The following is a 23417-nucleotide window of genomic DNA, read 5'->3' as shown; positions in this document are numbered from 1 at the left end:
TAAGCAGGACCTGGACCACAAAATTCAAACATGCATTGGACTGACTGCACTGCACTATATTATGTTGTTTTAATGGAGTTCAGAAGTAGGATGGCTAATAGGACACTACACTTCTAATTCAAAAAGGCTTGTAGTCCTCATCATTAGTACTGCAAACAAACTCGGTGTAATGACCAACAAATTAGTTCTTCCTCTGACTACTAAATCTGTTCCAATGGCAGCGCACACTGCTCTGAGCTACAAATGAATTATAAGACATGCCCAAATGAGCCTCGTCACCTCATGTTTAATTACTCTAGATTCCTGTTGGTCAGGGTGAATTCATCCCATTATACAGAGATTTATCTCAAAGGTTACCGGGACACACATCCTATTAATGTCCTATTAATGTTTCAATTATCATTTTGCCAAATGGTAGGAGGGGGAATCAGAGAACAATTTAAATGATTTATTCCTGACACCGACAAGCAAGGCAATAAAAGTGGGAGGAGGGGAAGGGAAAGGGGGAAGGGGGTGCGCTACTCTTTTTTTTTCACCAAGACAAAACAGTTTGTACCTTATTTCTTTGAATAGGCCCCTCAATCAGTTCCAGCCATCTCCATTCTTGAATTGACCTCATTCTATCAAAGGACTGCAGCTGCTCCAGCAGTGGGGAAAGGGCTCATTGTGACCCACTGTTCATTCAGGCCAACCTCTGGGACCAGTTCTGTATCCCGTGCCCACCAAGCAATGGCTGGAGGGCAAACTGAAAATTCTTGAGAAACAAAGAAAATTGAACAAATATTTGTCTTTAACCTTTACATTTATAAGACTAAACAAAATGTGTTTTATCATTATCTGTAAAAAAAAGTATATCAAAAACCAACTGCTGTGCTTACTAATTTAGACATACCCTTTATTGGGGACAAAAAGCACTTGGGCTGTCAGTACTGGGATAAAACCCAGTCACCCTGCTGTGCCCTTTGTGGGAGTGCATTTTGGGACAGGGCAATAAATCTCAGGGCCAATGTTCCTTCTTTATACTCTTAATTTGGATGCTAATTGTGGAACACATCATGGAATAGAGTTGCAAATAAGGACTGGGCCACAGCGGGTGTACTAGCAGCACAGTAAGACACGTCTTAAAGGAACATTAACCCAAAAATAAAAATGCTGCCATCATTTACTCACCCTAATGTCATTCCAAATTGTGAAACAAGAGGAGGAAAAAAAAGATATTTGATATTTTCCATGCATTGATAAATAATTACGGTAAACAAACTTGAAGAAAAAAATACATCAATTAAAATGTTGCCAGCTAAATAACTTTTTTTAGGTTAACATCATTGATTTAACCTTAACAAGGTTTGACCAACAAAACACAATTTAATAGTTACATGAGGTAGAAATATCTCCTTATGGCAACAATTGCAGATTACCAATTATACAGTTACCGTATATACTGAGGCTGTACCTAAATGTATAAACAATAAGCACCATAAAAGTGATATAAAATTATGCACTGTTCTGAAGCAAATCTTCTGAAGATAGCTTTGTGTGGGAAATACACACACACTCAAAAATAAATAAATAAATAAATAATACATTGAAATATTCGTTGAGAGGGAGATTTTAATACTTATATTTTGGCCCATTCTTTCAATATTTATTCACTGTACCTCTTCACAAGACTTCAATTATATGGATGACTTTTCTGGTGTTGCTGTTATCTTTTAAGCTCGACCACCACAGTCCCCTATTACTTGCATGGTATAGACGAGAACAGCCATGTGTGTTCCAACTAAGAAAAGACTCCTAAGGGTTTAGAAAGAGTAAACATGACAGAACTTTTTTATTTTTAGGTGAACTACCCCTTTAAGACTGGCTAGAGAAGGACATACTATATTACAACCAATGGCTGGCTCTCTCTCTGCAACACTCTATGCTCCATTAAAACAATGTCGCATTATTTACCATCAGCATTGTAGGATGTTGTCATTTTGTCAAGTGCATGTGATATACTGATGTGCTACTGCGACTGACTACCTTTCTGGCCCAGACACTATGGCCTTGTGCATAAGACCATGGAGGTCTTGTCGGGCAGATAATGGCCTCTCCTAAAGATCCACACCTTCAGGCAAGGCCATTATCCTCACCACAGGAGAGTAATCGGATCGACCTGAAGCCAACACAGAGCCTGTCTGCATGCAGCCATACAGCCCATCTGCATGAGGTGCAGGGATGCCTGGGGTGCACAGTAGGCTAGAGGAGGACTGCCTCTGTGCTGGAAGGTCAGACTCATTTGAAAGTGAAGAACACTGGGAATTGTGGTATTAACAAAGAACTGAGAAGCCCATGTGTGATGTCAATGAGGATACAAATCAAAGGCCTAAAGAAGCAGAGGTGACCCTTTGTGTGATGTGATCTATTGTCTGACTCACAAAGGTGTGCTGGCTTGGCCTTGCAGAGCGTCTCGACGAGGAAAGAACCTGCACCTGCACAAAGCGGGAACCTAAACTTAGCCACAATATGGAATCGGATTTCTTGGCTCTGAAAACTCTTCGTGTTAAGTGCCTCCTATTCTCTTCCCTGTACTCATCTAATAACTCTGACATTCTTCAAAGGAAGGATCCGGGAGTGTGAATTGCAGGAAGTCAGAGTTCATTACAATAGAGAATAGGGTTATGGATTTACAAGTTGCAAAACAATGAGTTCAAAGTGTATGGAAGGAAGGAAAAGATGGTCTGCCAGGATATGTACCCATATAATATGGCCAGTACTAATTCAATCAATTGCTAAAATGTAGCCAGGCTTGAAAATCCAGTGCCAAAAAAAAAAAAAAATCTAAACACTGTATTGAAATGCACTGTATTGAGTTATTTTGGCAAGGCTGTATTTATAACCACAAGAAACATTATATACCACAAATTTTAAAAAATGGTGTCCGTAGACCCCTGTAGGTCCATCTCATATGGTCCACTGAAAGTCATAGAGCAACATAGAGCCAACTCAGCACATACATACAAATACTGACTTTTCTGTAAATTCAGAACTTGCTCACTTTCAATTCATGAGATAGAATTTGAATTGAATTGGCCACACCCCACCAACAGGAAGCCAGGGCGGACCTGGGTCGTGGAGCGTAGGTAGTGCAGGAAGCCAGGGCGGCACCGGCAGTGCAGGAAGCCAGGGTGGTGCAGCCTCCGTGGCCTTATTCAGGTAATTACTGCCCCCCCCCCCAAAACAAATTCTTGGGTGGAGGCTCTGGCGTGGCGGCGGCCATCTTGCAAAAGATCCACAAAACTCTCCTCATCCACAAAACCCACAGTAAACGATGAGCAATGGGAGGTCAGAAAAAATCCAAGTAAAATGAATATTTCCCCCATGCAGTCCATAGCGCAAGGGTTCGTCTAATCCACATCTAAAAATGTCATTGAGTGCAACGTCATTAAAATTTACCTTCTGACAGAGTTCGCAATGAATGGTTGCAAAACCCCTATCCTTGTCACCGTGGATATGTACTAAATTGTAGCAATGCAAAGAAGTGAGAAGTTATTCTAGCGAGGCTAAATGCTCAGGCACATCATTAAGAGAAGCATCACAGGAGAATTTGCACTTTATTTATACAGGAACAGGACCTAAGGTCGATCATTACCGTCAGTCACAAGGTTGATTAGACCTTCCATTTCTCACCCACCATTACAAATCTGACAAACACTGCCTCATCTGTATGTAGTCCCCACAATATAACCCTAATCAGCCCTGCAAATGAGAAATGACACACTGTTTTGTGTTTACTGCCGGCTGCCCAGATTCATTGTGGCACCGGGAGGAAGCCACCACACAGTAATTGGGCTAAAGGCAGACAGATGATATCATAACCACGCCTGATTCCCTGATAGCTGTGACTCCCTCTGGCTTGACTGTCTGAGGAAAGTGGCCTTTAGAGAAGCCAGGCTTGAGCTGACGTACTCGCTGTCTGACCCGAGCCACCCCTCTCAGTCCAGGGCATGTCGGACATGGGCCAAAGATCCAAGGAAACAGCTGTCAATGCCCCCTCTCGAGAGCACAAAAGAACCGATAGAAGAGTTGGAAATTAAAGTCTGGCCTTTTGCAGTCTGCATTATCCACCACGCCAATCGGGGTGAAGGATCTCTTGTGCTAGTACGGCAGGCGTACAGTATGGAGAGGTTGATTAGTTGACCTAAACTTTCTGCATGTCAGTGAAATAGTCTGGCAACATATGTCAGACGCTTGGTATAATCTGAAAGGAATATGAGAGAATGAGAGGTGACTACATCCTCCCCGCAGCAAAAGACTAGATGGCAGATATGCCAGACTGCCTTATGCACAGAAGAAGAATCACACACTTAAAGAACAAGAGCACCTGAGGCTTTTGTATTGACGGGGATCGAATGATCCTGCGAGATCTTTCCATCTTACCAGTTTAAAGCAAAGCTCTTATGTTCATTTCTTCCTCTGCCAACAGCTTTTTATACAAACCCAAAAGTGACAATGGAGAGGGCTGAAAAATGATTGGGACTATTCTTCCAACATTACAGTAATTCGACAAGATGGATTGCACTCTCAAGCAAGATCAGAAATGTGCAAGGGCTAGCAAGAAAAAAAATCACATAGGCTTGTCATTTAACTTGTCTGCATATAATGCTGCTGTATGCTAACAGAGAGGACATATTCAATGAGTATCTGCAATATAACCTTTGTTTGCTTTTATTCTTTAACTGTCATTATTATTTCCAAAATGTCCTATGATTTCTTTTATATTGTACCTCTCAAACATGTTTAAAATTATTTAACAAAGATCTCAAATCAATTCACAAATCTTACAAAAAAGCAACATAATATAATATTTGAAATAGTTTGAATCCCTTTTATTCTACAAAATGTGTTATTTTGAGGGATTTATTTGCTTACCGGTATATTTATCCAAGATAAAGTATTTAAATCAAACGATTAGTTGATCATTTTTGCAACCATCTACTTATACAATTAAAATATGATTTATTATGTGTTGTCTTGGGAGGCCATTCACCCCAAAAACAAGAGAACCCAAAAATGTGATGCATTAAGTGAACATTCGAACATTCAGTTCATTGTCAGCTTCAACTCTTAATGTGTTAGATTACCATTATTCCTCTGTGTAAATGAGTCATTACAGTCGTGATGACTTGTATTAATAGCTTTTCTCTCTATGTTCGAGGGAGAGGTCTTATTTTAGGCAAGGTTTATTACACATCTGTGTGCCATAGAACTGGTACCAACGCCAACATAATTCACACTGCTTGGTTATGCTTCTCATTAATTACCACGTTCATTACAAGGGGACCGGGGTCTTGAGTTGGCCCAAGGTTAGGACGAGACCAGGGTGTACGTGATACAATATGGAGGTGAACAGCACTGGGTTGGGGAGATTTGGAAGGCAGGCAAGGTTTTTTGGCAGGGTGTTGGAGCATGTGTTAATGGCTGAACTCCAGGGATAGCTTATCTAAGGAATGATTCGTATTCACTCATTCTGAGACTATCAAATCATCATCATCATCATCATCATCATCATACCTGCATCTGAAAAAACTACATTTATTTAGCATATTCATACAAATTAAACTGTAATTTTTATGTTCCAAAATGATGGTCATATAAAATTTAGCCATTCCCAATGCGAGCAGGAGATCAATCAAGTTTCGAGAACACCAATCAAATATGAAGTTAGCCTGTTGCTATGCTAACGGCATGATTATGAAACTTAAATATGTTCACAAAGAATATTTTTTTTAAATCATCCACATCAATATTTTTATGCAACTCAATGCAATGCATTTTGGGACTGCCTAATTCAAAGGATAAAAAGAGACATCTTATAAATACTTCTCATTATTGAATGAAATATAAGAATATTTAAAATGAACATTTCTCTCAACTTGTCCACCATCTTGAATGTTTTTTTTAATGGAGCTCATTGTATTGCACTCTGTAATTCCACAATTCACAAAGTACATGTCACTAGGTTTTAGAACACTGACATTGATTGCATTTATTCATTAAAACAGACAATGCTGTGAATGTTCTCTCCACACTACAATGACTTTTAAAAACCTCATGATGAGAGAGCTCAAAGCACTCATCTGGTCATTTTGATCAAGATTACAATGGTTATGCATGATATAATGAAATAATGATTTTCTCCCAGGGCATTCATTTTGTGGAAGGCAAAAACAAAACACACAACGTACTGAGCAAATAGTTCAGTATTTTGGAAAAAGATCTCCCTGTGGTGACCCTGTTGCCCTGAGGAGAGTGAACTTACTGTGTTCTTCCTCAACATCTTGGAGTCTCACACCAGAGGGAAAAGCTTTATGCTCTGTGCAGCCAAAGTTTTTATCATAATGTTGAACTGTTACAGATAAGCCAGGAAGCTCAAAGAGAAAAATCCATCTGTAGGAGAGCTGAATGAAGCTACAGGGATACCGAATATTTTGACATTGCCAAACAAACAGCTTCTCTGATTTAAACAGTAAACAGATGATACACTTGCTTGCCCACTAACATTTTTATGTTCTGTCCAGTTAGTTTTCTAATTATTTTTCTGGATCCATCCTCAAATGTGGGATTTTTTCCCCCCCTTTTAGCCGTGCTTAAGCTTTGTTTCACATCCAAAGAAAATGTTCAGTATCAATAGGAAGCAGTTTGCTTTGAAGCCCAGCTCATGTTGGCATGTTGGTTTTGGATGAAATAAAACAAATGCAGATTATGTTGCTAAGTAATGTGATGTGACATCGCCGTGTACTGATCATGGCACAGCAAAATAACCAAGTAAAGCTACATAGTGGGAAACTTTTGGCCAATTTGTAAAGACAAGAAACATTTAACTATATGGGAATACGTGTTTGACATCTAATCTTTATCTACAAGACAGCTCACCAAACTCATTCATGTTACTGAGCAAAACGATTGAAAACAAAGACCAGAATGAAAGGAAATGTGCCATCTCATCTCAGATTGCATGTTTTCCCCATCCTCACAATTTCCATGTCATAGAGGAGACTGAACAGTATCATACATGCGTGCAAATCTATATTAAGATTACTCTGATGTCTTTGAATCCAACAGATTATGCATTTCAATGAAATACCATTCACCCTGAATCACAAGCCCTTCATCACAAACTGAATCTTTCCTCTCACTGTGGCATCTAAACACCATTCATGTGGATACGGAGAACTCGTTCACTAATCAACACCCAATCAGGCATTCCTCAAGTGCGAAAACCAAAACCAAGTGCACGCAATTAAAGAACACGAATTGTGGATGCCAAAGAACACGAGACAATAACATGCACCTGTTAACAAGCACTTAATGCCCTCCCCCCATCCCCCCAGTAACAAATCGCACTACTAAGGTAATATGTTATGCCTTTTGTTGGCACAAAATATCTGCCGTTGAAATCAACATGCATTAAAAGCAACTGTAAATACAAAATCACTGACAATTAACAAAAGGAATATATTTCCATGGTAACCCACATGAATAAATTAATAACATAACACAGCGTATTAGTGTACTTTGCAAGCGAGTGAGCCAGAATGGGATTAATTCCATTTGAGAGTAATATTGTGGTCGACGGAAGTCTCCACTGAACTGTGTGACATTGCACTATTTAGCGGTGCATGTTACCTTTGTTTTCTCAGTTGTTAATTAAAGGTGGAAACAAAAAGCTGAAAATGAGCCCAGAGCTCAGAGGACAGGTGTACGGAGTACAGCGGGAGGACTAAATTGGATTTTGTGTCTCTTGAGCCTGACTTGGGAAGATCATCAGAGGTAGAGCTGTATTAAAAAGAAAGGAGATAGTTGCAAATTATACAGTAGATCACATTTATAGCTGTACTGTTGTTGACTAGTACATGGAAAATATAGTCTCCCATTAGACTGATGTTTATTTGTGCTATGCCTAATATTTCAGCACTGGCTGTCTAGCAGAAGAACCACAAAGGTCTATAATCCGTAAACAACTTCACCACCGGGACATTTCCATAACCTTGTAGGGTATGGAGTCTGCCTTTAGTTCACAATGACTGAGAGCCCACTCTACAGTGTTTATTTAATCACGGTGGCCAAATCATATGCTAAATTCAAAGCATCTCAACCGCCAACACAAAGGTCGCAGGTTCAATCTACAGTTTGTGGGAAGTGTGAACTGTAGAGCTACTGAAATCACAATAATGCTCTGCTGCCATCGCGCCTTTATTCGTATCACTTAACTTGGAGTTATATAAGGTCCATACGCTTGCTTTCATGCCGATGGTAAATCACTACAGTGGAGAGGCTCGAGAAGAGGTTGCCGTATACCTTCTGAATATCCTTCCAAACCTTATCCAACTCAATTGAAATGAACAGGAAGACATACCTATAGTCTGATGACGTAACCAATGAGTGAGTGAGTTTCAGTGCAATGCTGCAGTGCCATTACAGTGGAGCCTGAGGGGATTATGTGTTTCAGTTTGCTCAGACAGAGGAGCAATGGGCTACTACAGCAACCGATTGAGAGGAGCAATTTCCTTGCTTGGCTGAAAGAGAAAAGATAAGTGAAGGGAAAGGAAAAGCAAAAAGCCATGAAGTCACAGAGATCTAAATGCAAAAGCATTGGATTCAGCTCAGCCAAAGGCAACAGTTTATTTCATCTTCCTGCACTCTGAAATCTAGATTTAAGATGCTGTCATGTCTAAGAAAATGGAGCACTGGCCTGAGTAAAATCTTTGTGCTAGTGAACACGTACGCAGCGCTGGCAAACATAATCATGATTTAACAGACAGAAGGTGAGCTAAATCAAACTTCATGTTGTAAATTCGCCGCCAAATGTCTTGCACAAAAACATAATCAAACATAATTATACTGTATTGTGGACATTTCAACAGGAAAAGAGATCAAACAAAGCCAGCCAGATGCAGTGAAAAAGGGCTAACTTAATTTCTCTGAGATGTGTTTTCAAAAGGGTGTCAAACATTTTAATTTATGCAATTGTTGGTGAGCCAGGAAGAAATTACTTTTATTCAGCAAGAATGCATTAAATTGATCAAAAGACCTTTACGTTGTAAATAAATGCTTCTTTTTTAACTTTTTATTCGTGGGGGGGGGAAAAAGTATTTTCAAAAAATTATTGATAATATTGATAAATTGATAATAATAATAATAATAATAAGAAGAAATATTTAGAATGTTCTGAAGGATCATGTAACACTGAAACGGAGTATTGGTTGCAAAAAATTTTAACTTTTGTTTTGTAATCTCATATATTTTAAAAATAGATAAATTATTGCTTTAGTCTAACTAAAATAACTTTTGACCAGCATATAAAAATACTCCGTGATTTATGGACTGGCTCTATTCTAACAGGATCCCAATAAAGAGGTAATGGATGAACTCACTAGCACAAAATTAGTAAGAGACAAGTAAGGTTAACAGATAAATAAATATATCAAAATAAGAACATACAGTAAATACAGTAAGAGTACTAATTGTACCTGGACACAATGAACTGTTCAGGCCTCCCTAGATTAAGGACAAAAGCCAAACACAGGCATAGACACCAATCCAAACGTATGCTCTCTGAGCCAAACCCATTCCATCTGTTTTTATGTGCCACCAACCACAGGCCAGCAACAGGGAATGAGGTGCCCTGCTGACGTTGCCATGGCAATCCAATCTTTCCACCATTCTAAGACCAGAGTTAGAAAATACTGTACTTGGGCACTGGCTTCAGCGTTATAATCTCCTCTGACACACATTCAGGTATAATGCGGTGGCAGGCTATGGCATCTCAGAACAAGTCTAAATGCCTCCACTGCCGTGTTTTCAGCCGCGCTGGCATTCAAACATAATTGCATTCGCCCCGAAAGAAGCAGAGCCAAATTTGTCATGAGGATAATACCTACAATAATAATGATTATTATGGAGACATCAATCTACAAAATTATACCACAGTCTTTCCTTGGAGCAGCACACTTTGTTTTGGAAACAAAGGGTGCAGTGCGAGGCTGATGAAGGCCTTCATTATAATTGGTATTTGGAATGATTAATGTATACCTCAATTAGGAAAGTGTATGGGTCCCACTATAGAAAGCTGTACACAGAGGGTGCTGGAAGGAACGGGTGGTCTCGGCTCTCTCTATAAAACTCATTCTGTCACATCCCATTGTGCAGCGAGAGAACGGCTTTCCGCCTGCTCCCTCTGATTAGTTATTTATTTCATTTGCGCAAGACTGCATTTATTTATTTATTTTAGTCGGATCATTATTTTCCCATTCTGCAACCATTTCATCAAAAAGATAATTTATCTCTACCCGCTTTAATGAAGTGATAATTTGGCGATAATTAACATAATCTTGCACCAAAGCAAATTTGCCTAATGACTGTTGTTTTGATAGTCAGAGTCAGAGAAGGAGGGTCCAAAGCAGTGAGGCAGCATGCCAGAATTTTGGGGAAAAGCACCAGGAGAATCAGAGTGTGACAAAGCTAGAAGCATCAGGGACATCTAACTTTATGACCTTAACTCTCTGGAGTGGATTGCAGACAATTGATTAGACTTGTGTGAGCGATGAAGGATTTATAGGTCACACAAACGGCCATTTCCTCTCGCACTTGAAGTTTCAAACAGCTGAAGTAAGAACTTTCAAGTGCATGAGGATTACAAAAAAAAAAAAAGTTACAAAGCGTACACATGACAAGTGATGGTTTGATTGATCATCAGGTGAGGACATCTGAATGAAGCACTGTCGGTGACATTTCATTTGTGAGAGATATAATCTTGGGTCTTTCTATTGGGTGATATTTGGCCGTTTCATTTCCCTTTCTATTATATCAGGTCAGATTAATTTTCTTCAACTCTGCATCTAAGCTCTGTCATTACCTCTGTGCCTATCATTGAGCTTATATCGTCCACTGCAAGAGCTTTATTGACCTGATCAAGGTTGAGGGGACAGACAAACGCATGCTCCTTTTTTCTAAATGCCTTCACATTTACAAGCAAAGCTAAACCACTAATTGTAGTGTCTATTTTCCACAAAGTGGACATGGTGAGGCGAGGGGCAATAATGATGCCATTCAGACAGATGGAGAATACTATTTTAGTTAAAATTGCTTTTTCTTGTGATATGAGTTTAAAATAGTCACACTGTGAGATAAAAGTTGCAATTTTGAGAAAAAAAATCCAATTGCAAGATTTAAAGTAATTTAAAGTAAAGTAATTGCGAGTTACACAGTCACAATTTTGGAGATATAAAGTTCCACCATAAAAAGTAACCCGCAATTTTTTTTTTTTTTTTTGCAATTTGTGAAATTTTGTCACTGTGGGATATAAAAGTAAGAATTGGATCTATAAAATCACAATTTGGAGATAAAACGTTGATTTTAAGTCACATTGTAAGACATAAAGCAAAAATCTTAGATATAGAGTTGCAACGTGATGGTCTTTCGTAAAAATATATAAATAATTATACAATTATAAATAATTTTAAATAAATTATAAATAAACTTAAGCACACCATTCTTTCTTCATTTCATTCATACATATTTGTTGTGGTTAAAATGTACTTTGAAACATTGGCAAAATGCTGACCTCCCGGAAAATTTGTCAAATATGATTTTCAAACATTTTGCCTGTCTCTTTCCCTCAAACCTCACCAGCCTCTTATGACTCCGTCCATACTTATTTGATCTCATTTCTATTCACAATGCAGGTGCATGGAGCTGGCTGAGCAAGGTAATGTACTGTCCTTGCAACGCTACCCACTCACATTTCATTATCAAGAGCGCTTCCATCATCTACTCATATTGACCCATTCTAGTGAGACTAATACATGCTGTATGGCAGAAATAAACTTCTTATGGAGAAACTTAGCACCAACTACAATGAAACAAAAGGGAGCAATAACTGAGAAGAAAGAAGACAGGTGCAGTGAACTTCATAGAAAGAAACAAGAAGAGATTGTCTTCTGAAGGATTAGATGGGTTAGGGATAGGGATAGGGATAGGGGAAAAACAGAAAGAGGAGGGTGGCCCTGGAGGAGGGAGAGAACCGGGGTGGGAAAATCGGGTGAATGGGAAAACCTGGACCCAAAGGCAATAAAACAGACAAAGCAAATACAACCTTATGTTTGAGAACACTGTTGACAAAGGGGCTTTAAACACATTATGGCCCGTTTCACTGTTTCCTTGAACCATATTTAGGGTGTCGTAATCCAGCTTGTTGATAATTGTACTAGAGACAATGGAAATAAGACAAGGTGGTCCTTATTATAGACCACCAATTTGTAAAGAGAACAAAGGCATTCCAGTCCGTATCACCTTGCAGTGCCAGGCAGCCATATTGCTTTCAAAAAGTCTTAGTATCAATTAAGAAGCTTGAAAAGTTTCCGTGGTAAAACAGAATGCATATTTAAACAGCTGGGGATCAGCTCCTATTAAACAGGCTGCCATCACCGCAGTCCCATTGTGCTGGTGTTTAGAAGATTTCCAGCCGGTTGGATAAGCAGAGAGGAGGGGATTTAGAGGAGGAAAGTAGCCGTGCTGTAAAATGCCTCACACAAAATAAACTGGTGGAGAATTTCACTGCATCTCATTCAGGCCAATGCTGAAAAACAGTCCAAATGAAAAAGACGACTCAATCAAACATCAAACATGCAGTGGAATGGAAGCCTTGGCTTTGTTATTAAAGCATATTGTACAATAATATGCTTTATTAACAAGGAGACAGAACCTCAGAGGATTTCAAACTACCTTGAAAAGTGAAAGGAAATGGGATGAGGCATAACTTGAAACCTTAGTTAATTGAAGCTTTATGAACTTTGTTCAAAGTGTGGGAAATGTTTTTCCACAGGGAATATAAAGGTCCCTTACAGTTTTAGGAATATATTCTTCTCTTTCTTTAAATAGTCCACAAGGAAACTGTTTTAATTTGACCTTTGATTTACCTCTGCGATTTAGCTCCTGTGAGAGTAATAATTGTTTTTAATAATTACTTTTTTTATTTAATAACTTAAGGTGAATTGATATGAGGTGTGATGTAATTTTGAGTCAGATTGACACACCAGTTCACAAAAGCGGCATTTACATAGTATATAATAATATAAAAATATAACTATATCAGTTTCTAATAGGGCATAATAAAAACACAAAACATATGGATAAATTCTTTCATGCAACACACCCACACACTTCAATATACTCAGGTTAACAGATAAAATCTGTAAGACTATAGATGTGATGTTGAATTAGAAAATTGTTTTCAAGTGCAATAAAGATTTTTATATAATTTTTATATTCCTGATGTGCAGTAGGCAAAAATTACACCAAGACAACGACCGATCAATTCCATTTTCCCATTTTATAATAACACAATCATACATTTTCCTTGTTTTAATAATTCCACATCAATTCTTCAACATGACTAATTTCAGCATTTCCTTTCACCATTAAAACATTGATTATCATTTCATCCACCCCCATGTAACCCCTACAGCAAGACAAACAGCTCATTCATATTTAAAGGCTTTTCAAAAGCGATCACTTAGCCGAGGGGATTTCCAAGTTAAACTGGTTAGATAATGGGATCAGAGACTCATCTATATTCACACAGTACAGCTCTAACACCAGCACACTGTTGCCAGATTCATAAAGGCAAAGCGACAAAACGTTTTCACAGATCTGCGCCTCTTCAATGGATCAGTTAATAGACAAGTTGCTCCTTCAGAATCACCGTCTTGGTCATATAATGTCAATCAGTTTCATCTGAGGCCTGCACTGATGCTTACAGATTCCATTAAGTAGAGGGAGGTGAGAGAAATATCTGGAAAGTGGGGTAAGCTGTGTCACCGCTTGATCTAAATACTCTGCACAATTTCTGTCATGTAATCATACAGTACATAGAAAGTAACCATCATATACAAATGAAATGCCTGTGGTTGATGACATAGCATGACACAGCTTACCACTAACATGGTGATGAAAGTCGAATTACCTCTTTGTCTTGGCTAGAGCGCAATTTCAGTAAAACATGCAGAAAGAAACTAAGCAGAAGTATCATTGCCAGCTACCCCTCCAGTTGGTTATGTCTGTGAATGTAAACAGCAGGGAAACAATTCATATTAGATCTGTGTATTAAAGTGACAGCAGCGTAATACAGCACCTACTGGTATACACTGTATGCTGTTAATATGAATCAAACAACAAAAGAAAATCACTCGCTGCTCTTGGTTGAATAACTTTAGTAGCTTTAGTAATACCGTAAAACTTCAAATAATAGCCTGGGCTTTTATTTTCCCAAATCGCCGAACTGCGCCGGCTTGTATTGGAGACAGGCGTCTATATGAGACAGGCCTTTAATTTAGTGTTGAGACTTCACCCTGTGCTGCAATATATATTTAGTTTTACATTCATTTACATAAATCAGCTGGTTGAATGAAAATTGCTGATGCTATCGGATTTTCAGATGATATTCTCAATTCAGTTAACGGACGGTCTGAGATAAAGTGAATTCAGACTGCAGTGCAGACTAAGCAACGATTGTATTTAATTGTACAGTACAATCATAACATAGACATGATCTTAATTCCATGATGTCCTTAAACATAACAATATTGCTGGCCATAAACTGACAAAGTGCACGTCCGGTGTGCGATAACTCGAGTTGTCATAGACGTGGCGCTTCTCGTCCGGTGTGCGATAACTCGAGTTGTCATAGATGTGGCGCGGCGCTTCTCGTCCGGTGTGCGATAACTCGAGTTGTCATAGACGTGGCGCAGCGCTTCTCGTCCGGTGTGCGATAACTCGAGTTGTCATAGACGTGGCGCGGCGCTTCTCGTCCGGTGTGCGATAACTCGAGTTGTCATAGACGTGGCGCGGCGCTTCTCGTCCGGTGTGCGATAACTCGAGTTGTCATAGACGTGGCGCGGCGCTTCTCGTCCGGTGTGCGATAACTCGAGTTGTCATAGACGTGGTGCGGCGCTTCTCGTCCGGTGTGCGATAACTCGAGTTGTCATAGACGTGGCGCAGCGCTTCTCGTCCGGTGTGCGATAACTCGAGTTGTCATAGACGTGGCGCGGCGCTTCTCGTCCGGTGTGCGATAACTCGAGTTGTCATAAAAGTGGCGCGGCGCTTCTAGTCCGGTGTGCGATAACTCGAGTTGTCATAGACGTGGCGCGCCGCTTCTCGTCCGGTGTGCGATAACTCGAGTTGTCATAGAAGTGGCGCGGCGCTTCTAGTCCGGTGTGCGATAACTCGAGTTGTCATAGACGTGGCGCGCCGCTTCTAGTCCGGTGTGTGATAACTCGAGTTGTCATAGATGTGACGCGGCGCTTCTCGTCCGGTGTGCGATAACTCGAGTTGTCATAGACGTGGCGCAGCGCTTCTCGTCCGGTGTGCGATAACTCGAGTTGTCATAGACGTGGCGCAGCGCTTCTCGTCCGGTGTGCGATAACTCGAGTTGTCATAGACGTGGCGCGGCGCTTCTCGTCCGGTGTGCGATAACTCGAGTTGTCATAAAAGTGGCGCGGCGCTTCTAGTCCGGTGTGCGATAACTCGAGTTGTCATAGACGTGGCGCGCCGCTTCTCGTCCGGTGTGCGATAACTCGAGTTGTCATAGAAGTGGCGCGGCGCTTCTAGTCCGGTGTGCGATAACTCGAGTTGTCATAGACGTGGCGCGCCGCTTCTAGTCCGGTGTGTGATAACTCGAGTTGTCATAGATGTGACGCGGCGCTTCTCGTCCGGTGTGCGATAACTCGAGTTGTCATAGACGTGGCGCAGCGCTTCTCGTCCGGTGTGCGATAACTCGAGTTGTCATAGACGTGGCGCGGCGCTTCTCGTCCGGTGTGCGATAACTCGAGTTGTCATAGACGTGGCGCGGCGCTTCTCATCCGGTGTACGATAACTCGAGTTGGTATAGACGCGGCGCTTCTCGTGCGGTGTGCGATACCTCGAGATGTCATAGACGCGACGCTAACTCTCTCTGCCTGCCTTGCTTGCGCTAACAGCTCCCGCCCAAATGCGCAGGGCTCTCTTGCGTGCCCAATCTACACCATAGAACTGGCTTAAACAGTCGATCTGACGGGTTTTAGAAGATTAAATACAACCCGAAACTAAAAAACAGACCTGGCCTCTATTTGAGACCGGCCTTTATTTATCCAAACCTGTAGCCACACCAGGCGTGTAAAAGAGACAGGCGTCTATTTGGGACTCGGCTATTATTTTAGGTTTTACGGTACATTTCTTAATTGAATGCTGCTGTTAAATGCTCTGGCAAAGAGTAAAACAGGGTGGACTGTGTACAGTTCACTCAGGGGAGGAGCTAAGCTAATAGGGCAGATTCTGTGCCAGGCGTGGGCGGGGCCTGTTCCAATGTGACATCATATTGGAGCACATTCCTGAAAGGCTCATTTTGAGACACTGTTTCAGATTTATGGGTAAAATAACAAATGGAATGGATGGATTTTTACCACAATAGGGTGGTTGTGTACACACACTGTGGAAAAATAAACATTTGTCCAAATAACACAAAATAAAAGTGAACTTTGCATAATAGGTCCCCTTTAAAATTGTTTTAACAATTTGAAATAACTTTTCAATTTGAATATATTTTCAAATGCTATTTATTCCTCTGTTGACAAAGCTGCATATATTCAGCATTATTATTCCAGTCTTCAGTGTCACACGATCCTTCAAAAATCCTTCTAATATGCTTATTTTGCTGCTCAAGAAACATTTATTACTATTATCAATGTTGAAAACAGTTGTGTAAAAAAAACTATTTCAGGGTTTTTTGGATGAATAGAAAGTTTTATCATTTATCTGAAATAGAAAGCTTTTGTAACATTATACACAACCGTTTTTGGAAAGAAATTAAACACATTAATACTTGTATTCAGCAAGGATGCATTAAGAGACAGTAAAGACATTTATAATGTTACAAAAGCTTTCTGAACTTAAAAAATAAACATCTAAAACTTTTGAACGGTAGTAGTGTGTTTAGTGCATAAAGTAAATTAAGGAAAGAGCCTTGCGGCAAGGACATTTCTGCTTAGTCTAACACTGACAAAATTGTACACTTCTCTTTCATATCAATTCTTTTGAATTGTAACAATAGCAACTTGTTTGTGTTGGATCGAGCTGAAAAGCCAGCAGCACATAGCAAGCAGGGGTCACAACTGCTTTTAAAGGGAACTGTGAGTGTGTCCCGCTCTAAACACTGCATGATGAAGTCAAAACGAGAGCACTAATGCATCAGCAATCAGCCTACAGGGGCTTGGCACATCATGACTAAAGGTTACAAAACACGCCCGGCCCGTGCTATAAACCCTATAACCTTTCAAAATAACACAACAGAGAGTAGCGACAGGCGAACTGCCTCAAAATGGCTCTAATTCACAAATTTGTATAGCATTATAATATGCTCTGCTCTCAACTCTTGCTCGCCTATACAAATGATGGTCTTCAGGGTGAACGGGCTGGTACATTAACAGTTAGAGTGAAAGCAATCACGCCGTTCCCAAACAAGCTATTCATTTGCCGTCTAAAACTATATCTATGAAAGGTATTTGACAATCACCAATCTGGAATCTTTGTAGAGCTCAGGTACACAGGACTTTAAGTTGACTGGCACATAAACGGCTGGAATTACAGTGTTTATGAAGAATTGAAGGCCATTACATGACCTTGAGGATTATGTTACTTGTATAAAAAAAGAAATAAAAGCTCGCACTTCAAGATCTTTTCATATGACAAGCCTGCCAAAGCATCAAATAATCGGTAGTGGAAATGCATAAAAACACCAACAACATGGCAAAGCATGAGCAGTAAATCATGTATGGCTGATGCAGGCCTTGAACATAAACAGTCAGTCATTTTCATCTTTCATCTCATTGTCTCAAGCCGCACACATCTCAATATGGAGACGCGCAGGCCTTTTAATCCTAAGATCAGACATGTATTCAAAATGCCTGGCCACCATGTGATGGCTCATTAGTTGTCCATTAGGCCTACCTACCTGACATCAAAGCTGCCATTTTATTGGAGGAGCTGAAATCAAGGGCCAGAATAAGCCGAGCGTCCCTTAGTGCATTGGCTATATTCAGCTTATTTTGAGCAGACCAGCTTTGTTGTCCTGTAGTGACCTGAATAGGTAATGAGGTTCTCAGACTAAGGCCCACGAGCTCTGCAAAGGATGTGGGCCTGATTTGTAATCTACAAGCTGCTCACAGAAGCACAAGCCTGCCCATTTTCATGCAAACACATACAAACACACATGCCAAAGTCTTCTTACACCCTATTGCCATGAGACGCAAATAAAACGAACAGCCTTACAGACAGCTTACAAAAGATCGACTTGTGAATTAAAAAAGGTTTTTTTTTTTTTACTATAGGGAAAAGACACACAGGGCAAATTAAAAGGGAAGTTGAAAGGTCCCTGGTCTGACAGCTGAGATTGGGTTCAAACCAAGGACTTGCCCAGTTTGGGAGTGGTGTCAGGCATGCAGGCGCCAATAGGAGCCAGGGGAGCGAAGAATCATTTCTTCCTGGCTGGTATTCAGGCAGCATCAGTGCTGGGTACTCTGCTGCATGGACCAATAAGATGAAACTGTGACCTGAATTAATTGGCCCAAAAGAGCCGATCGCCAAGGTTACTGCAGGAAATCAAATAGAGGAATGCCACAGGAAGTGCTTTGTTCAGAACACATTTCCACAGGTCAGTCCTGATGCCATAGTGATATTAATGACGACGTTCTGAACCAGCATGTGAAATATTTATCTTTCTTCCACATCAAAAAGCACAGCCGATGCCATTATGGGGGCAATTATAAAAAAAAAAAATCTGCTCTAGGTGGTCTCAACAGTATCTACCACTACTGAATAATGTATTTCAAATAGTTCATCTTGTCTTTCTGCTTTGATCTTTGCATTATTTTTTTATATTGGCAGTCCTAAATGATAACAAGGGCTCAAAGGAACGGTTCACCTAAAAAGTTTGGCATCATTTACCCACCCCGAGTGGTTCCGCGGCCCGCCCTGTACTTTTTCTCTTTCTTTTGTGAAACACAAAAGGTATGGCTTTTGAGCTTTAGTGCCACGTTAAAATAAATCCATAACAGGCATTTTACAAGAATAAAGCCACAAAGTTTGTATGATAAAATGCTAGTAGCATGTAAAAATACTTACAATATTTTCATTACATTTAAAAAAAAATTAAGTAAAATTAAGACAAAAATTTTAACATTAAAAGTAGCGATTTAAGTAATAATGTAGGAGAAATTATGAGAAAAAAAGTCGTAACATTAAAGTTGTCATGTTTTGAGAATAATCTCTCATAAGGCTTTTGATGGGAATACAACTTAAGGATAACATTTTAAGATTACATAATTAAAGTATTGATATTGAGAAAAGAAAACGAGAACATTGAGAAAAAATAAAATAATGCAATAATTTACAGCAATATATTAAGTCAAAATTATGAGAACAATAAAATAGTACATTTGTAACGGTCCAAGAATAAAGTTGTAATATGTTGTGAATAATCTCATGATAGGCATTTTATGAGAATAAAGAATAAAGTCAATATGAGATATTAAGTCCTATAGCATTATGAGATTTAAGTCATAGCATGACAACGGCTATTCTTTTTTAACGATATTTCATTGAGGAGCAAATGCTTAATTCAAAAGTACTGTCTTTCCCCTTTGTACAGTCTCAATGTTTTTTCAATAGCCATGATTTTCATTTTAACCATTTTAAAAGCATGTCCCTTTATTGATTTTACTTGACTTTTTTCCTCATCATATTTTGACCAAAAAAAAAATATTCTCAGTTTATTCTTTTAAGTTGGATTAGAATTTATGACTCACATTCATCTTTGGACTCTGAACTGTAACACCACTAATATTTCTAGTTTTCTCATGATGAGAAACCTACTGACTGTCTAGAATAGCTTGGTACAAATTGAATGCATTCATTTCATTCAATAGAAGCTTTCCATCAGGTTGACAACATTGCAATTTGTAGTGCAGGAAAGGGAAACATTGACGCTTTCTTTAAAGAAAAGATATTCACCAATCAGGTCGTTTTTTGTAGCATGGAAGTGTGAGTATTTCTTGGAATGCAAAAGTTAGATCTCTGGAAGTACATTTCAAGTTTCAGGGTAAAGTCAAGGACTTTAGCTTATAGTCAATAGACTTATTACTGCAAATCAGTCTCTGAAATGAAGGAGTCCTGATATGTGCTTTGAAAAAAACTACTGCCATTCAACATCAGCTTCACAATCTCAGAGGACATATAACACATGGCGTTTCCTAGTTGTACAGATAATATATATGTTTAAATATAATGAACAACCTGTTGACAATGTTTTTTGCCAGCCTCATTTTACCATTTTGACAATAAAGAGATGGGTATGGATGATTCATCACTGAATACCTCTACTACACACGACTGCACGTCTACCATCTGCATCTCGTCCTGCAGTTGACTGTCATCAAATATAGAGCTGCAACTTCAATCGGTCGATTTCAACAGCGAGGCTGCTGAAGGCACCCTTCTACAGCCTTTTAGAAGACTAACGTCTTGCAGTTCTGCGAGGAAAAACACAAGCAGCGCCGGCAGGTTAATGAGACATGTGGAGTATCTGAACATGGGATCACACAGAGATTTTTAGCTGACAACGGCAGCAGACGCCGAGACACTCCTATCAACAGAGGTAGCTCTGTAATTAAACCGTTGCTCTCTTCAAAATGAAAGCCGCATTCCACATGCCATAATTATACATTAAGCACTGCCACCTGGGAGTTCCTCGATAAGCAACCACTTTTCCCCTCATTTTATTCCAGATTTAGGGCACAATCAGTTTGCCTGATGAGAGATAAATGGCGTGTGAGGTCGTGAGTGTGATTGGAATGTTATGTGCTGCCGTCCCTGATTTACCTATATATTTGTCCCAAACTCTGCATTTTGCACGGCGTGAAATTATGGATTGTGGGGCGAGAGGTGGATTAGCTAAAGGCTTGGGTACGACTTGCAGCAAGCAATTTTGTGTTTATAAGACGCCTAATAGCCGTCCAAATACAGTCTAGGCTAAAACAAGGCAACATTTGGGCTGTAAGGGAAAATGTAATAGATGTCTAACCATAGCCCAAGAATAGACTAGTCATCAATTAAATAACAAAGATATGAAATTAGTGAAGAAATGAAACCAAAAACCTTGTAATCACTGTTTACTTTGCTTACATGATGGAATATCATCTCGCAAGTTATTTTGGCAAAAACGACGTGTAACCAAGTTCAAGGTTATTTTGGCTATTTTAGAAGTGGATTTCTCATAGCCGGACTATATCGGGTCTGTAGTTAACCTAGACGGTGAAATTACTATTTTCTAAGCAATTGCTTGCTGGGTTGGGTAAGACCGTGTACATCACAATTCAGTTTAAGCTCAATGGCAGACATGGCACCAATCATTGGCCTTTTGAAGTGTTCACGGTTTCTTAACATGTTAGCCCAATTGGTTTAAAGTGGGACAACACATTTAGCATAACTGAATGGCAGACCTTGCAAACCTATAGCACTACATCAGGCTGAGATGTTAGCAGCTCAACAGGTAATGTAATAGAGATAACATATAGCGGATTTAGTGATGGAAAAATTCCAGCATACATAAAATTGTGGAAAAGACATGGAATAAAACACAACACATAACATAAATAAATAAAAATGTATGTAAAAACATTTACATAAATAAATAAATAAATCACTTTTCGGTAATTGCAAGACATCCAAGTTATGAATTATTTGGAAATGCATTGAGTATATATATATTGTAGTATAGACATATAGCGTGCTATTCACTTTCAGTGCAGATTTGACAGTATATCTGAGAAAACTGTGGTAATTGTACCTATAATTTAACTACAACAATTCAAAAATATAGGGTTTGGATTCATGTCGCAAGGCTGAGTGAACACTTATTAAATGAAATAGCACACATTTATAGCTGTTCCCCCTTGCAGGGTCATAGGTCAAACTCTGCTGTCTCTGACTGTCTGCTGCTGGATGTGATTTGCTCAAAAGTCTCAATTTTGCCACAAGGCTTGACGCCTGAGTCCTGGGCACTCTAACCTCTGGCTCCATCCTTCAAGGCACATTGACACTCCAGAGTCAGCCAGGACAAGCACTTTTCAAGAATATGGCGCATTGTCTGACAAGAATATCTTCACCCTTGTGGCCCACTAGGTCCCTAAAAGGTTGTTCTTCAAACTATACCAATTACTGAAAAGTATTCTGCTTTTGTAAGAACTCCAGTGCAACTCAAGTGTATAAAGTGTAGAAAGTTGTAAGGGACAGATGCAATTGGTCATATCAACCGAATATTTATGTTAGTGGTCAGCAATTGAATGCCAAGAGAAACTGGCTACTAGCTGCCAGTCTAAAACTCTGCTTACCAACTCTGGTTACCATCCATTGAGAAAAGAAACACATTTGTTTTACTTTTGACTTATTTTACAAAAACTCTCAAAATGAAATACAAAGCGATGGTTTTGTTTATCATGGTTCAAAGATCATTGTACAGACTGGTAAACAGCACAAGATTTCAGCATTAAACACAAAATAAATACATTCAAAAACAAGACAAATATGTGCTAGGCGCAAAATCCTAATGCTAGAATGAGCAATTATTATATTCTTATTTATTTACCCTATTGATGGTTTATTTACAATTTACAATCATGCTACAGCAAGCACACTCTAAAAAAATGACATTGAAAACTTAACATGTTAAGTTGAATTAACAACCGCAAGTTGTATCAACTTACAAAATTACATCGAATAAACTAAAATGCGGAATAATTTTTTACAGTGCATTAGTTTTGTACTGTATTTGCATCTTTGTTTATCATTTAATTCATTAATTACAATTTCTTTTTCTTTCTTTTTTGTTTTATACGAGAAACAATTTCAAACCTGTAATACCTGCTGACTCTTTGTTGAGTTGACCTGCATGGGATAAGAGTATTAGTAAAAATAAGCTTTACCTTTACGAGGGAATATCCATTATAAACAAAAAAGTGAAGCTGACGGTTGAAGTAAAAGGGCCTGCAGTAGATAATTATTACATATTCTAGGTCTGGTGAGCGTGACTGAAATCATTGCCTATCTCTGCACCAGCTGTTGTTCATAACAAAACACATGCTGACTTTTTTCCCCCCTAAACACTGGGTTGCGATTCACATTAAACAAACCTAAAACCCATGCTGGTCCGGCTTCCCTGTTCAAAATAGACAGTTTAAGCCTTACAAAAGTGAAACAAAACATGTTTCTGTGCTTAAATCTATTTATTTATTTTATTGATAGTAATAAATGGTAAGTCATAAGAAGATTGAAAGAAGATTGAAAGA

This window comes from Phoxinus phoxinus (assembly GCF_949152265.1).
Source record: "Phoxinus phoxinus genome assembly, chromosome: 12".
NCBI lineage: Eukaryota > Metazoa > Chordata > Actinopteri > Cypriniformes > Leuciscidae > Phoxinus > Phoxinus phoxinus.
The sequence above is the reverse complement of the archived record's forward strand: the minus strand, read 5'-3'. Positions refer to the sequence as shown.